The 17734-nt window shown below is 46.1% G+C and overlaps 1 protein-coding gene across 1 annotated transcript in view; it reads right to left on the bottom strand.

The window, feature by feature from the left end:
- Nucleotides 1-17734, bottom strand: part of VPS4B (vacuolar protein sorting 4 homolog B) — a 121300-nt gene that overhangs the window by 52796 nt on the left and 50770 nt on the right. The gene's annotated exons all lie outside the window — the stretch shown is intronic.

Here is a 17734-nt window from a genome sequence, read left to right as displayed (position 1 = left end):
AGGTTAATGCCGAGTGTGGGAGCGCCTCAACTTGCCAAATAGCCTGCGGAGCATAATTTAGATGTTCCCGAGTGCAATTCATAAATCCACCGCAGCATAGCCGCCACATTATATAAACGTAGGTCTGGTAGATTTAACCCTCCCCGTGCCCTATCCAGCGTAAGTTTAGTAAAGCCTATTCTTGCCCTTCGCCCCGCCCATACAAAGGTCCCAGTGAACCCTTTGTAGTACAATTCGTCTCGTTTTGTGATCCAGAGGGCTAACATCTGCAGAGAATACAGTATCTTGGGCAGCATGATCATCTTGACTAACGCTGCTCTGCCCAGTAATGAAAGCGGTAAATCTCGCCAGCGATGACATAGCACCTTGAGGTTATCTAGCTTGTCCTGAATGTTTCTGCGGTGTATTACACTCAAATTTCTATGAAGATACACCCTCAAGTATTTTAAAGTACCCGATGACCAAGCAAAGGGAAAAGTAGGTAACTGCCTGCACGCACAAGGTGAAGACACCATTAGAGCCTCCGACTTGTCAAAATTTATCCGCAACCCTGAAAAAGATCCAAACTGCAAGAGCAAGGTTATCAAGCCGGGTACGGTCTCAGTGGCCTCGTCCAGATAAATGAACATATCATCAGCAAACATATTTATTTTAAATTCCTGAGAACCCACCTTGATTACCTTAATCCTATCAGACTGCCTTGTTTTAATAGCGAAAGGTTCGAGCGACAACACAAATAACATGGGCGATAACGGGCACCCCTGTCTCGTGCCACGTTCTAGTGAGAAGGTCTGCGACAATGCTCCGTTGATCAAAATCTGGGCTGTAGGGTTGCTGTACGAAGCTCTTATTCCCCCCAGGAACTCTCTCATTATGACAAATTGAGGAAGCACCCAAAACAAGTAATCCCACAGGATTTTATCGAAAGCTTTCTCCGCATCTAAGCTTGTAATAATGGCATCTCCCGGCGTGCCTCCCAACATCTGCAGCACCGTCAAGGCCCTAAGAACATTGGAAGACGCATATCTTCCCGGCACAAAGCCCGCTTGATCCGTGTGTATTAATGCAGGTAGGAATCTCCCCAGCCTATGTGCCATGATGTTCACAAAAAGCTTTATGTCTTGATTGAGAAGAGATATCGGACAATAAGATCCCAACATTTCCATATCTCTCCCAGGCTTAGGAAGCACCACAATATGAGCATGAGTCAACCCTCCACCAGCCTCCCCAGCAGCACATAGATGATGACACAGCTCTTGGAAGGGAGGGCATACCTTCACACCCAAAATTTTGTAAAACTCAGGCCCTAACCCATCTGGTCCAGGTGCCTTTGCTAATTTCAGATGCTTAATCGCCTGGCAAACCTCCCTTCCCACCACTGGAGCATTCAATGCATCCTGCTGCTCCTGCGTCAGCTGAGGGAGGGAAAGGCCCCGGAAGAAGGACTCCCTCTGCTATCTACCTCTCCTTTATTATATAATGCCTTGTAAAATTTCACGAACTCCTCCTGTATGCCTTCTATCGATACCACCACTTTCCCTTCGGATGAGCGGACTTCAGCTATAATCTGCTTTGCCCCTCTATTTCGCACCAACGCAGCCAACAGCTTCCCTGCTTTATTGCCCATCAATAAAGATTGTATTTGTACATATGGATGTCATGAGCTGCCCTTGCATTCAGAAGATCATTGACCTGCCTGCGTATGGCCCAGTATTCCCGCCTCACTCACTCCTCTCTGGTACGGATATGCTGCCCTCTCAGCTGCTGCAGCTGGTTAGACAAAGTGATTAATTGTCGGCTCCGCTCTCTGTTTGTTTTCGCTGTGTACACCAAAATATGTCCCCGCATCACTGCCTTTCCTGCTTCCCAATAAGTTATGGGATCCACAGACTAAGGATCATTCTCCGCCAAATAATTGTCCCACCTCTACAAATAAAAAAGTTCTAAATTCAAGGTCTAAGTACAGAGTTGGATTCAAGCGCCACTGTCGCGCCTCTCCACCTTGCCACCAATGCACATCTACCCATATCAACCAATGATCTGACACCGCTCCATTCACTATATCTGCCGCCCCCGCCCTTGAGAGAAGGGAGGGGTCTAAAAGCAGATAGTCTAATCGGGAATATACCACGTGGACCTTTGAGAAAAAAGGTATACTCATGGGATTCTGGATGCAAAATCCTCCAAATATCTAACAGCCCCAATTCACGCGTCAAAAAATTCACTCCCCTGTCTTTCCAGGCAGGCGATCTTGGTTTTGCTGGCTTACAGTCTATTGAGGGTTCCGCTGTAATATTAAAATCACCTCCCATTATCAATTGATAGCCATCAATCGAAACCAACTGTGCCAGGAGATTTGAAAAAAAAAAAAAAGAATGAGAGTACACATTTGGTGCATATATGGAGCAAAGTGCAATCTTCTGCCCCGCTACTTTTCCCAGCCACAAAACAAACCGGCCCTCCGGGTCTTGAACCAATTTATGCATGCTAACATGGTGCTTCTTGTGAAATAAGATAACCACACCCCTTTGTCTCCTATTAAACGACGATGCGACCACCTCCCACCCAGCCTCTTTTTAGTTTTTGGTGTTCTGTCTGTGAAAGATGAGTCTCTTGCAGAAATAATACATCTATTTTCATCTTAGCACAATAGGACAGAATCTTGGTACGCTTGACAGGGGAATGGATCCCGTCCACATTCAATGACCCAAATCTCAGATTATCATTGCACAGGATCACCCTAGGTATCAAGCAGATAATGAAATACCCTGAGCTGACATCCCAGCTCACCACCCCACTCCTTTTCAGCTTTAAGGCGCTTTGCCAAACCCATTTACACCTTCCCATCTTATTCTTCAATTCTCCAGGAGCAGTCCCCCCTCCCTATCTCCCCCCTCCACATCCACTCTCTTCAGGCCACGCCTTAATCAACTTTAGGGAGCCCCCTCAATCATCATAGGCAAAAAACCTCCACTAATATTTACGCTCAAGCTACTACTCAGATGTAGCTAATTCTTTAATGTTGGCTTTACTTTATTAAGTTTTACCCAGACATATACTATTTAAAAGTGAACTTTATTGTAGAGGACGCAATTTGAAAGAGATTCTGGCACCTGCAGCTTTAAGAAGAAGTCCAGCAAGGAATGTTCAAGAAAGAGGACACGAGGACCGTGGGAATTGCGCGATGTGTGATATGATATTGGACACACAAGAGTTTATTGACTTCCAATCAGGCAAGAAATTCAGGCTCCGTCAGGAGACGACATGCACCTCTGAGTGGGTGGTCTATGGGATTGTCTGTCCGTGTAATAAAGTTTATGTAGGGCAAACTTCAAGAAAATTGACTACACGACTTATTGAGCATAAGAGTAACATCCACATTAGGAAAATGACGGAACCGTTAGCTGCATACTGTATTGCAGAAAATCACACTTTTGAGTCTTTAAATGTGTAGTACTACAGCAGATACTGTTTAACACCAAAGGAAGTGATAAAAAATTGATATTATTGCAGCAAGAACAACGATGGATATAGAGTCTACGGACAATTCATCCTAAATGACTTAATTCAAGGATCGAATGGAATCAATTTTTCTGAAAGTTTTGGTATAGTCTGGGTATCGAGGGTGTGTTTGAGGAACACAACGGTATTGGGTCTACATGGTCAGGGGAGGAGCTTCATTTCCATGGCCGATGAGGAGGAGCTATGGTGAGGGCTTGTGACATCAAAAATATATGAGCCACACGCCATTTTGAGTTGGTAACCAGACTAACGAGAAAGTCTAAGCAGCAATTGTGAGGCATTAAGTTTGAGTGGATGGTGGTAAGGAGATAGAATTCTTCAGGACTCCCTGCCCGAACCAGCCATCCCGTCAAGTATTCTGCTTAAGGCAGTAATGAGATGTGAATGTGTGGACAGATGACCACATCACAGCTTTGCAAATCTCCTCTATGGAGGCTGCCATCAAGTGGGCTACTAATGTAGCCATGGCTCCAACATTATGAGCCTTGACATGATCCTCTACAGTCAGCCCAGCCTGAGCATAAGTAAAGGAGATGCTCAACTTCTAACTGGCTAGCAGACTGTATTTGCCGATGGCTACCCCCATCTAGTTTGGGTCAAAAGAAACAAAAAGCTGGCTGGACTGTCTATGGGCTTTAGTCTGCTCCAGATAGAAGGCTAAGGTTTGCTTGCAATCTAAGGTATGCAGTACACTCTTCCCAGGATGGGCATGTGGTTTTGGAGAAAATGTTGGTAGGTCAAGTGACTGATTAAGAAACACCAACATTACCATAGCAAGGAACTAAGGGTGTGTGCCGAGAACTACTCTATTGTGGTGAAACTAGGGTTACCATATGGCTCCAGAAAAAGGAGGACGGATTGAGCCAGCCAGGTTTTACTTCCATTGCTTTCAATGGAAGTAATTAAGCCAGCCGGGTTTTACTTCCATTGCTTTCAATGGAAAGCAATGGAAGTAAAACCCGGCTGGCTCAATCCGTCCTCCTTTTTCTGGAGCCATATGGTAACCCTAGGTGAAACTGACCCTACGAGCTGAAGTGCCGCCACCAAAACCACAACTTTCCAGGTCAAATACTTAATAAAACAGGAACCAAAGGGTTCAAAAGGAGCTTTCATCAGCTGGGTGAGGACAATGTTGAGATCCCATGACACAGAGGTCTGACAGGGAGCCTTGTTAATAACAAACCTTGAAAATGAAAAGCACAACTTGAGGCTGTACAGAGATAGGCTTACCTCCTACATGGTGATGAGCACTAACTGCACTTAATTGAACCCTTACAGAAGTGCAGGAGCTGCTCAAGCAGTTTTTGTGAAGGGCAGGTGAAGAGATCTAAGGCCTTGCCCACACACCAGACAGTAAACATCCTCCACTTAAATTAGTAACACCTTTTAGAGGAGTTTTTCCTGTAAGTCAGCAAAATGTGGAAGACTCCCTCTGGCAAATCAAAGGATTCAATTCTATGATCTCAACAACCAAGCCATGAGGGCCAGGGATTGGAGGTTTTTTATGCAGAAGAGATACTTCGTTCTGTGTGAAGAAAGGCCAGAAAATATTCCAGTTTCCACAGATCTTTGGAGTGAGACTCCGGAAACCAGATCTGTCTTGGCCAGTAAGGCATGATTAGGATCATAGCTCCCTGGTCCTGCTCAATTTTCAGCAAAATCTTCTAGTGCTTTAGAAATGTTAAGTAGTAGTAGTAGTAGTATGAGAGATATTGGGGGATACGCATGGAGAGGTATGTAGGAGAAAGGCACCTGACGCTAGTCTGCTGTGTGACCTGAGCCTGGAACAGAACCGGGGGACTGTTGTTGAGATAAGTGGCAAAAAGATCCAAGGGGGTGCCCCAAGATCTTGCAGGCTACGCCCATGTTGAGACACCACTTGTGCGGTTGCAAACCCCTGCTAAGTCTCCCCACCAGGCAGTTGTCCTTTCCTCGTAGGTATATGGCTCAGAGTACCTTTCCGTGAAAGAGGGTTCACTGCTATAGTCCCACTGCTTCTTGACACAAGGGGTAGGATCCCGAACCCCCAGCTTGTTCATATAGAACACTGCAACCTGGTTGTCTGTTTGAATGAGAGTAATTTGGTTTTGTAGAAATGGCCCTCAGCTTGAGGAAGTTGATATGGAGATCTGTTTCCTGAGGAGACCAAGTTTTCTGGGTGTGAAGCTCATCAATATGAGCTCCCCATCCCAAGTTGGATGCATCCATTGTTATCACCTTCTGAGGAGGTAGAATTTGGAATAGCAGTCCCAACAGTCAAATCTGATCGAATTGTCCACCAAAGAAGGGCACGAGTCAACTCTGGAGGAACCTGGATGACATTTGCTAGATTCCCAGCTGCCCGAGACCACTGGGAATCTAGGGTCCACTGGGCCTCTGTCAAATGGAGACATGACAAGGGAGTGCAACGCACTATTAAGGCCATGTGGCCAGGGCCGTGCCTAGGGTCTCTGGCGCCCCCCTGCAGACTATCAGTTGGCGCCCCCCCCCCCCCCCCCCGTGAAAATGATCACGCCCCCCCCCATGAAAATGATCGCTCACCACTTGCCACACTGAAAGGAATTGTCAGCAATATTCTTAGAAACTAATTGCTATACATTGCAAAATAAGATAGCAGATGTAAATTCTCAAAGTGGACATATTCCAAACGCTAAAATGAAAATAAAATAATTTTTTTCTACCTTTGTTGTCTGGTGACTTTCTTTTTTCAATCATGCTGGTCCAGTATCTGATTCTGCTGCTATATGTCCTCTTAACTCCATTTCCAGGGCTTCCTTTCCATTTATTTCTTTACTTTCCTCCTTTCTTCTTCATTTCTTGCTCTATATCCATTTCCAGCAATTTCTCCTCTCTCCCTGGGTCCTGCCCTCCCATCCATGTCCATTCTTGTCCCTCTCTGCCCTTCCCTCCTCCATCCATACCCAGCAATCCTCCTCTCTCCCCTCCCCTCCATTTCCAGCAATTTGTCCTCTCCCTGGGCCCCCATGTCCATCCTTGTCCCTCTCTGCCCTTCCCTCCTCCATCCATAGCCAGCAATCCTTGCCTCCTCTATCCCCTCCCCTCCATTTCCAGCAATTTGTCCTCTCCCTGGGCCCCCATGTCCATCCTTGTCCCTCTCTGCCCTTCCCTCCTCCATCCATAGCCAGCAATCCTCTCTCCCCTCCCCTTCCAGCAATTTGTCCTCTCCCTGGGCCCTGCCCTCCCATCCATGCCTCTCTGCCCTTCCCTCCGCACCCTGGGGCCTTTAAATCTTTTACTTCCGGTCGCAGCAGCGTCAGTGAAAGCGGAGCGCTGCCGACGTCTCCCTTCCCTTTGCGCTCTTGGTTCCCTCAGTGTCCGCCTTCTTCTGACGTCAGAAGAAGGCGGGACACTGAGGGAACCAACGAGTGCAAGGGAAGGGAGACGTCGGCAGCAGTGGCGTAGCTAGGGTAGTTGACACCCGGGGCCGGTCATTGTTTAACATCCCCCCCCCCCCCAATCCAGTACTAGGCATACCGAGAATACAAAACACTCACGACCTATAGAGCAATTTTACCATACCATAAGCAGTCATTTCTACGAGTTACACAAGGAAAAGGAAAGCATCTTAAACACTACAGTGAGCACTAGAACATCAATTCACCTATTGTAAAACGAAACCAGACAGAATAGTACAGATCGTAGATCCTGCACAGTCAATGCCAACTGAAAGCCATGTCTTTTTCAAACACAGATACACCCTAATCCACTATAGGATAAGTAATCATAAACTTTCTATTTAGACAAAAATTAAACTGAACCCCCGATGCCAGACTCTGCATACAATGCAACACCACAGAAACAGAAAATGTCCCCTAGTACTGTGCAAAATATAAAGACAGCAGATGTAAATTTGAAAAAACTAACAAATACTAATCACCACTTTACAAATTAACACATAGAAATAAAACAAATACAGAAAATAAAATAATACCATTTTATTGGACTAATACATTTAGCTTCCAGAGGCCAAAATCTCCTTCCTCAGGTCAATACAGTATAGTGCTGTTACAGTATCCTATCCTGATCTGAGGAAGGGGGTTTTGTTCTCTGAAAGTTAAGTCAAAATGTATTAAAATTAGTCCAATAAAAAGATTACCTTATTTACATGTTCTATTTATAAACATTTATTAACACAGCTAAAATACTATATCCTAAAGCAAAATAATAAAAATATATATTTACAGTTTGTTGTCTTTGGTTTCTGCTTTCCTTATCTTCTTTTCACCGTCTTCCTTCCATCCAGCATCTGTCTTCGCTCTCTCTCTGCTCTCAAGTGTCTGCCCTCTCTAATGTCCCTTCCATCCACATCTGCCCTCTATTTCTGCTCCTTCCATCCACCATCTGCCCCAGTCTGCCATCTCTCTCTCCCCCTTCCATCCACCATCTGCCCTCTCTCTCTCCTTTCCCTCTAGCATTTGCCCTCTATCTCTGCCCCCTTCCATCCACTGTCTGCTCTTTCACTCCCTTCTATCCACTGTCTGCCCTTTCTCTCTGCTCCTTCGATTCACCATTTGCCCTCTCTCTTTCCCCCTCCCATCCATTCAGGGTCTGCCCTCCCTCTCACTCCCCATTCCATCCAGGATCTATCCCCCCTCTCTCACTGCCCCCTCTTTTCGGCTCCCAGTTCCCACCTGCGGCTGCCCCTAGTTCCAGATCCATTGATTCTCCCATCCACCCCTGCCCCAGGCATGACCCCATTCTCCCTCCTGCTCACTTTTCAGACCCCAGTTCCAGCTCCATGCCCCTTCTCCCATCTGTCTCCCACCCAGTCCCTTCTGCCCATCCGAGTCCCCCTCACCCCATCTGTCTCCCACCCAGTCCCTTCTGCTATCCAAGTGCCCCCACCCTCACCCCATCATCTGTCTCCCACCCAGTCCCTTCTGCCCATCCGAGTCCCCCTCACCCCATCTGTCTCCCACCCAGTCCCTTCTGCTATCCAAGTGCCCCCCACCCTCACCCCATCTGTCTCCCACCCAGTCCCTTCTGCCCATCCGAGTCCCCCTCACCCCATCTGGCTCCCACCCAGTCCCTTCTGCTATCCAAGTGCCCCCCACCCTCACCCCATCTGTCTCCCACCCAGTCCCTTCTGCCCATCCGAGTCCCCCTCACCCCATCTGTCTCCCACCCAGTCCCTTCTGCTATCCAAGTGCCCCCCACCCTCACCCCATCTGTCTCCCACCCAGTCCCTTCTGCCCATCCGAGTCCCCCTCACCCCATCTGGCTCCCACCCAGTCCCTTCTGCTATCCAAGTGCCCCCCACCCTCACCCCATCTGTCTCCCACCAAGTCCCTTCTGCCCATCCGAGTCCCCCTCACCCCATCTGGCTCCCACCCAGTCCCTTCTGCTATCCAAGTGCCCCCCACCCTCACCCCATCTGTCTCCCACCCAGTCCCTTCTGCCCATCCGAGTCCCCCTCACCCCATCTGTCTCCCACCCAGTCCCTTCTGCTATCCGAGTCCTCCCCCACCTTCACGGTCACCCCATCTGTCCCCCACCCTGCCTCGTCTTCTCCCTCCCTGCCACCCGTCTTTAAAAAGAAATTGCCGACGCGATAGCGAGCGCAGCACCTCGTGTGGAAGTAAAAGAAGCAAATCCGATCATCTCATTGGGCCTTCCTTCACTGTCCCGCCCTAGAGGAAATAGGAAGTTGCGTCAGAGGAGGGCGGGACAGTGAGGGAAGGCCCAATGAGATGATCGGATCCGCTTCCTTTACTTCCACACGAGGTGCTGCGCTCGCTATCGCGTCGGCAAATAAATTTAAAGGGCTGGTGCGGGGGGGGGGGGGGGTGTGCCAGGATGAAGAGCAGCGGGAGCGGCGGCACCCCCCTTTCTGGTGACACCCGGGGCGACCAAAAGATTTAAAGGCCTCGGCGGGGCGAGGGTAAGCACCGCGGCGGCGCCCTCCAGAGGTGGGCGCCCCCCTGCAGCGCTTACCTCGCTTACTGCATCGGCACGGCCCTGCATGTGGCCCATCAATCTCAACAACATTTGCCGAGCTTTGACCTGCTTGCTGCTTCAGAATTGCGAGGCGATTGTTAAGGTCTCTGCTCTCGATGTGGAAGAAAAAGCTTGAGCTTGCAGGGCTCCTATGTACTCCAATCGCTGGAGCAGGAGGTAGGACTTAGGGTGGTTTTTGACGAACCCTAGAAGTTTCAACACCCAAATAGTTAGGTACATTGACTAACTCCCCATCCTGAGATGTGCTCTTGACCAGCCAATTATCCAGATAGGACAACTATCGCTTGACACTTGGTGAATATCATGGAGCTGATGCAAGGCCAAATGGCAGAATGCAGTACTGGTAATGGTATTTCCCTACCCAGAATCTGATATACGTCCTGTGACTGGGAAGTACCAAAATGTGGGTATAAGCATCCTTTAAGTTCAGAGAACATAGCCAATCATTTCCCTGAATCATAAGAAGAATGCCCAGGGAAATCATCCTGAACTTTTCTTTACCAAGGAATTTGTTCAGGGCCCTTAGGTCTAGAATAGAATGAAATCCTTCCGTCTTTTTGGACACAAGGAAGTATCTGGAATAGAATCCCTTCCATTCTTCCCCTGATGGTAAGGGTTCAACCTCATTGACCTGAAGAAGGGCAGAGACTTACTCTACAAGTACTTGCTTGTGCTGAGAGCTGATGTACAATTATCTTGGTGGGAAATTTGGTGGTCCTTGACGCCAATGCAGGGCGTAACCGAACACTATTTGAAGAACTTACCTGTTGGAGGTTACAAGTAAACCTGTGTTGCTAAAAATTCAGTCTCTGCCCTTCGGTAAGTCGTCCAGGATGATTACGGAGTGCAGCTATGCTCTCCTGGAGGGGGATTCTTTGTGAGTATGCCTTTAAGGATAGGGTGCAATGGCACCATGTACTCTTCCTTAGGAGGAGACTCGTAGTCCAGGACAGTGAACATTTCTGCCCTGGGCTCTTCCTCCATCTCCAACAGAAAGCACAAAACCAGTGAGAGAGACCCTCAGGTGGAGATTTACGTCTCTCTTGAGGTGGGGAGATATCAGAAGGTATCCCATAAGACTCTTCTTCCGAGAAGTAATGAAGGTCCTCTTCTGAGTCCCATGAACAATGCCATTCAGACTCCTCACCATACTCAGACCAGGCTAGCGAATCTGTGCCTGCCTCTGATCAGTGGAACCATGTCCACACCCCAAAGAGTGCCGAGGATCTCTGTACAGGCATGGACAGAGCCTCAGGAAAAATCTGGGGCTAATTTGCAGCTAGCTCAAGTGCCCTCAAAGCCTGAGCAGTTTGCAGTTGCAGCATCTGCGCCAGCTCTTCTCTGCACATGGCTTGGAACTGCTCATTGAATGTAGGCATCAGGAAAGGTGGGGGAGACAGAAGAGAGGCAGGTTCGGTAGCAGTGACTTCGCTGCCCGAAGACTTGTGCAGTGGCATCTGTTCCAAAGAGGGGGGGGCTCTCCTCTCAGTGCCAACGCTTCTCAGGTACCAGCAATGCCAATGCCCCAGTGCTCCCAGCACGGACAGTCGATGAGGACTGGTGCTTATACTTCTTGGGCTTCCCCCGATGCTAAGCATCACAGTCCTTTGGTGACAAGGATTATGACAAACCTGGATTTGCCCTTGGTGTCGGGTCCAATGCTGACCAGTCCTGGGGCCTAACCTAAACTCCTGATGTCAAGGGAGGTAGAGACATTTGATGCCACTGCACTCCCAGTGGATGTTGAAATCTTGGCAGCCATTGAGGTTGATGCTTCCGGTGCCAATGTCGATAAACCAAGGAGCCAAAAAGTCTCTTGTTGGACATGCTGCACCCTCTGTGTCATCAACTGGACTTTCAAACAGAGAGAACAAGAATTAGGCTCATGGTTAGGCCCAAGGCACCAGAGGAGTCACCAAGGTTGGGGGTCCGTCACAGGTTACATTGGCCTAACCTTTTGATGCCACTGGGGGTCTTCTGGGACATCATGAATTGGGACTAAATTAAACTCCTCAATTGTGAACAGTAAAAAGGAGCAGCATTCAAACTGAGGACAGTGTTCCAGATTAAACGGGCTTAGCAATTTGTGAAAAAGAAAGGAAACCTTAAGAGATGAAAAAAAGCTACTAAAATTAAAGGGAAACAAAATAAAATAAAGAAAAGGAGAAAAACAACTGCACGGGAAGGCATTGCGAATGAGAGAAAATTTGCATGGAGAGGCGAACACGATGACGAGTCCTCCCTACTCTGAAGAAAATCAAAGACTGAGAAACCTATGCGCGAACGTGGGGCAGGAAGGCACCAGCACACGTGTGGTGGGACGCTGCTAAAGTCCTAAGTTAATCTCGCTAGCCAGTATCCGCACCAAGCTCCTTCAGATGACATCACCCAGCTGTGAGAATACAATGGCCTGCTTGTCCTCAAAGGATTCTCTTTCTCCTCCGGAACTAACGGGTAGAGGCGAGTCATGGTTCTTCCCACTCTCAGTTCTACGTATGGTGAGACCCATTCTGCTGTAATCAGGTTCTGAATGTCTGAATGCATCAGAAGGCCTTAGAAGGACCTTTAAGCTTCCTTGTGATCGATAAACATGGAACTCATGACGCCAAAGCAGAAGGCTCCTCAATGGAAAGCACTGCCAGTGCCTCAGAAATAAGAGTACTGAGCTCCACTTTATGAAACCACCTCAGTACTTTCAGATTATCCCCTTCCTCAGGAAGGAGGTCTCCCTCCTCTAAACACTCCTTCAATGATGACTACTCAGAACAGACTGAGGCCACACCAGTTAAGGAGGGAGAAGTAGGAGATAGCCTCTTCTGTCCACTCCTGGAGGTCTAAATGCGATTTCTTGGGAGCCAGAGGGGAGGGAATCAAGGCGAGAGACTGAAGCACCCTGCGCAGCAATTCAAACTGTCCCTGTTTCAGTAAACAGGCCTGGTGTAAAAGCAATATAAACTCCAGAGAAAAAGATCCCGAAGAAGCTGAATGCTCTGTCGGGCCCTAAGGCTGTAACATGGCGGCTGTGCTCTGCATGTGATCAGATGCTATTCCTCACTGCCAGTTGGCCCCGACAAAATTGGTGCCCCTTCCCGCGTTCCCCTGCATCAAATTGCACACTGTATCTGCCTGAGAGCCTGAAGTCCCCGGCATATTCAGATGCTGCACCAAATTTAAAGACATGCTGCCGCCAACCATTTCCTTCACGGGATTCCTGGCTTCATGCACTGCAACACCCCTACGCCAGCCGTTAGGTCCCATATTGAGAACATCGCTTAACTGCCTCCACAAAAGTCACAAGCAAAGCACAATGCAGTCCCGATCAGTGTTGGGTCCCACAGCGAGAACACCGCTTAACTGCCTCCATTAGAGTCACCACTCATCCAGACTGTCAGAAGCACAGCACAACGTGGCCCCGATCAGTGCGTCAGGATCCCTCCGCTGTACCAAATACAACTTGCAGTCCTCAAAGCGGTTCCGGGTCTAACCTTAGTCGAACTTCCCACTGCCAGCTGCTCCCCCCTCCCCAGCTCAGTTTCCACAAGTCTCAGCCAAGATGAGAAAGGATCAGGACTTTCCCATTGTCCCAGGACTGTCCCACTCTCAAAACTCTTTTTTCACTTTTTTTTAAAGGCTGTTGTGCTGGAAACGGAGATCTCCTCAGGAAACAGGGGAAAGGTGAAAGGAAGGAAGAGTGGGGCACCAGCGACAGCGATCTGAAGACATCCAGACTCAAGCCACCCGCAAAGCTCAACTGGGGGACCAGTTGACCAATTGGAACAGGAGCAAATCACAGGCTGAAAAGTATGTCCAATGTCCATCCACCTGCTCGAGACAGAAAATACTGAGGAGCTGGACTGGATGCCAAGAGGTGTTATAGCTCAGTTTTCAGTTCTCTGGTTCTCGAATAGTGGGAAGCTATGTAATGGGAACAACAGTGGCTGCAGAAATGGTGGCAGCAGACATCAGTAGCCACAGTGGATGGAAGAAACAGCAGCAGCTAAAGGGGTTGGGCCTGGAGGTGGCTGCGCAGGCTGGAAGCATAACTGCCATGAGGATGGGGGGCAAAGGTGGCTGAGCAGACCGTAAAAAGCAGCAGTCACATGGAATGGAAGCAAGAGAGATGAGAAGACTGTTCACTTGTCCTTTAGATTGTAAGCTCTTTGAGCAGGGATTGTCCTATGTTAAATTGTACAGCGCTGCGTAACCCTAGTAGCGCTTTAGAAATGTTAAGTAGTAGTAGTAGTAGTAGTAGTAGTAGTAGTAAGAGGAGATACTAATGGTGAAAATTAGCTTGAGAAAGGGAAAAAAAAAAGACTTCTGGTGAATGATGAGGGAAAAAGGTGGAAGAGAGACACACTGAGAAGACATGAAGAGGAAATAGAAAAAGGACTACTGGGGGACAGGCTTAGCAATGAGGGAAGGGAGGACCCTTGATATATTTTTTTTAAGTAATAAGGAGCCCTTGCCCAAAATGTTTGGGAAGCTCTGTTCTAGGCAGAATGCTGCATGCACTCAAACCATGTGGTAAATTTTTGTATTAATATACTTTTAATAAAATTTGCAGTGGAAAAGCAAATATCTACAAACTTGCTCTACCTTTGTAGCATCATCGTTCCACAATATCCACAATCCAAATTAGAATTTCCAAACTAAGTCCCACCAGTTCTAGCCCCACCTCCACTATTCTCATACTTGCATATCCCTACCATCACCAAGAAACAGCAAGGTAAACGATCTGCAAATTCCAAGATGGAAGATAGAAAAGCAGATCAGTAGAAGATATATTTTAACTTTATTATCGTTGTTTCATACAAAAATATTGCCCAACACAGGCAGTGTTTCGCCTAGCAGGGCTGCGTCAGGGGCTATAAAATAATAGAACACATAAAATAATATAAACATAATGCTAATCATAACAACTAAAACAATACTATACATACCCACAATGCATTTTGAAAAACATTTATGTACATATAAATTTATAAGAAGCGAATGAGCTAGTCTATATACAATCAAATAATGAATAGTGATAAAAAAAATAGAGAAATGACGTTCGTTTCGCATGCTTGTAAACACTTCAAAGAGCACAGATAAGTCGCATCGGAAAGGCACTATCAGTTCTCCAGAATATCTGCCATTTTTAAAATAAAAACTCAAAAAAAGGGGGGGGGGGGGGGGGGGGAAACGACTCAAAAACTCAAATGTTTTTATTTAAAATGTACCGTTTGCTATAACTTATCCTTATTAGTGAATTCACCTTGTTTTACCTAATTTTTTGGTGCTGTGTTTCAATTTGGAACTCAGTTCATTTAATGCCAATGGTGGCAATTAATGGCTTCTTGTGACCTTCATAGTCTATTCGCTAGCAATCTATACACAGCGTTTTAATATGAATATCACTTTGTGCAGCGCATATTTTTCTTGACGATGCGTATTAATGTTTTATTCTTTTTTTCCTTTTTGTCTGTAATTAAGGTCATTTCTCATGAGGAGGATTACGACCCATGCTGGTATTTATGTTTTTGGTGAAGTTATTCAAGTAAGTTGCACTTTTACATATTTTTACATTTCAGATGTGTCATGGCTCATACTGTATTTATTGTATTTATTATATCCCATCTTCAATTTTGTTCCAGAAACAATATGCTTTACACAAGAATTATACAATACAGTATATACAATAGGTATGTTACCTTTTATGTGTCTACAGAATTAGTTGTAGTTGTATGTATGCAATACAGATCTTTTGATTCTACATGTTGTTCAATTTATTTATTCATTGTTTATACCCAATTACATATTAGATTATTATTTTTATATGCTTTACACAAGAATTATACAATACAGTATATACAATAGGTATGTTACCTTTTATGTGTCTACAGAATTAGTTGTAGTTGTATGTATGCAATACAGATCTTTTGATTCTACATGTTGTTCAATTTATTTATTCATTGTTTATACCCAATTACATATTATAGATTATTATTTTTATATGGTTTAGAAATACCATCATTTTCTATTATGTATACGTTATGTGTCAAACTCTTGTACACATTTAGGAATATTTCTTCTGTATGGTTACGCAAACTTATCTGTTTTAGTATCTAATCATTTGTCTATTTTATTATCAATATTTATTCATTATTGGATTGTATATAGACTAGCTCATTCGCTTTTTATAAATTTATACGTACATAAATGTTTTTCAAAATGCATTGTGGGTATGTATAGTATTATTTCAGCTGTTATGATTAGTTTTTTTATGTTTCAATCATTTTTATTCAAAACTTAAGAAGAAAAGTTATCATCATCATGTATGAACATCTGATATTTTCCCCCCATGTGGCTAAACTAACACATAGTACTTCTACCCCAACAAATAGGAATTAACCTTCCCTCCCATTCCCTTCCCCTCCCACCCCCCCCCCCCCTTTTTGTTTCCCTTGCTATGGCATCAAATGAACATAATAACGCAGGGTACAAGGCACTATCTAGAAGTTTAACAGTCTACTCCTGGCAGTTGGAGTCAGAGTATTCCAAAGGGGAGTCCAAGTGAGTTGGAAACGCACTCCAGTCTTCATTTTAAAGTCTGTAATTCCCATCCTCTCTACCCGCAGTAACGTTATCATACGCACACGCCACTGCGATACTGTAGGGTAGTTGTATGTAAGCCATTCTGAGAGTATTGCTTGTTTAGCCACTACAATAGCTTTGCATACAAAAGCGGTAAATCTTGATGGGACAGGGTGTATGAGAACAGGATGGCCCAGGAGCAGCGCCGAGTCATACTTCCAGCCCGCCTTCCACATCTCAGAAACATATTGTACTAGCTCCTTCCAAAATCGGACTATGCCCTTGCAGGACCAAAACATGTGCCCAAGGGTGGCCCCCGGATCCCTGCATTTGAGGCACTCTCCCCAAGGTGAGAGTCCCATGTGAAAGGCTCTTCTGGGAGAAATGTAGAGTCGAAGAGCAAATTTGTATTGTAGCTCCCAGTGCTGTGTCATGTTCATTGTTTTGCGCATTGTAAGCACATGGGACTTGAACTGAGGCAATGTAAGGGCCATGGGGATATCTCGTTTCCAGGCAGCCAGTAACTTGGCATAGTCCAGTTCGGTAACTGTGTCCCTGATGTGCCTGTGAAGGAACGTGAGGGGCACTTTTTGCTGTGCCTCTAAAGAGAATGCTGTTGCCAACTCTTCCTGGACATCCTCCGCCAGCGCCTCGCAGGACAAGGAACGTATATAATGCTTTAGCTGTGCATAATAGAACTCATCGGAGGGTGGCAAGGCGTATTCAGCACAGAGCTCCTGAAATGGCTTTATCTGTCCTTCACGGGTAAGTACTTGTAACAAGTATACTATCCCTTTCCTTTTCCATCTGCGGAACACCAAATATAGCCTTCCAGGTGCAAAGGCAGGGTTCACGCATATTGGCAAGAATGGTGTAACCTTCGAAGAAAATCCGTGTAATTTACAGATCCATTTCCAAGTTGCATTTGCTGATGTCATTATTCCTGTATGCTTCAGTAGGGGCAGCAATGGTAGTCCCATCGTGTGCAAATAGCTGCTGAAGTGCGTTTCTGGGTATAATTGTAATTCCAGTTCTGTATTTGTATGGTCCTGTGTTCTGCGAAACCAGTCAGTGATGTGGCGCATGCCACTAGCTATTGTTAGATATTTCATGTTCAGTAGTCCCAAACCCCCATATTCTACCGGTATACTCAGTATTGGAATGGAAAGGCGGGGTTTCTTCCCACCCCACAAAAATTTTTGCATTAACCTCATTAATTTCTTTTCTTCCCCCTCTTTAAGTAAAGCGGGAGAATTTGAAAAACGTAGAGCCACTTTGTAACTACAATCATGTTGTACAATGCAATATGCCCCAGGAGAGAGTGGAAGGGATCCCCATGCCTGCAATTGTTTTTCAGTGTCTTTTAATAAGCGTTGTATATTTAGCTCGTATAACTGGGACAAATCAGCTGGAATACATACTCCTAAATACTTAATCATGCCCTGCGCCCACTGTAAGGGAAACTGTCCAGGCCAAGATGTTTTGACGTCCGGTAGAATGGGAAGTGCAATGGACTTGTGTAAATTTAATTTAAAGCCAGAAAAGTTCCCAAATTGTTCAATTATCTGCAGCAGCCTGCTTAAGCTCTGGGTAGGGTTTTTCAATAGTACCAGCAGATCATCTGCGTAGGCCAACACCCTGATGTCATGACCTGTCA

This window comes from Microcaecilia unicolor, chromosome 1, assembly GCF_901765095.1.
Source record: "Microcaecilia unicolor chromosome 1, aMicUni1.1, whole genome shotgun sequence".
NCBI classification, from domain to species: Eukaryota; Metazoa; Chordata; class Amphibia; order Gymnophiona; family Siphonopidae; genus Microcaecilia; species Microcaecilia unicolor.
This window is presented reverse-complemented; position numbering and strand designations above follow the sequence as displayed.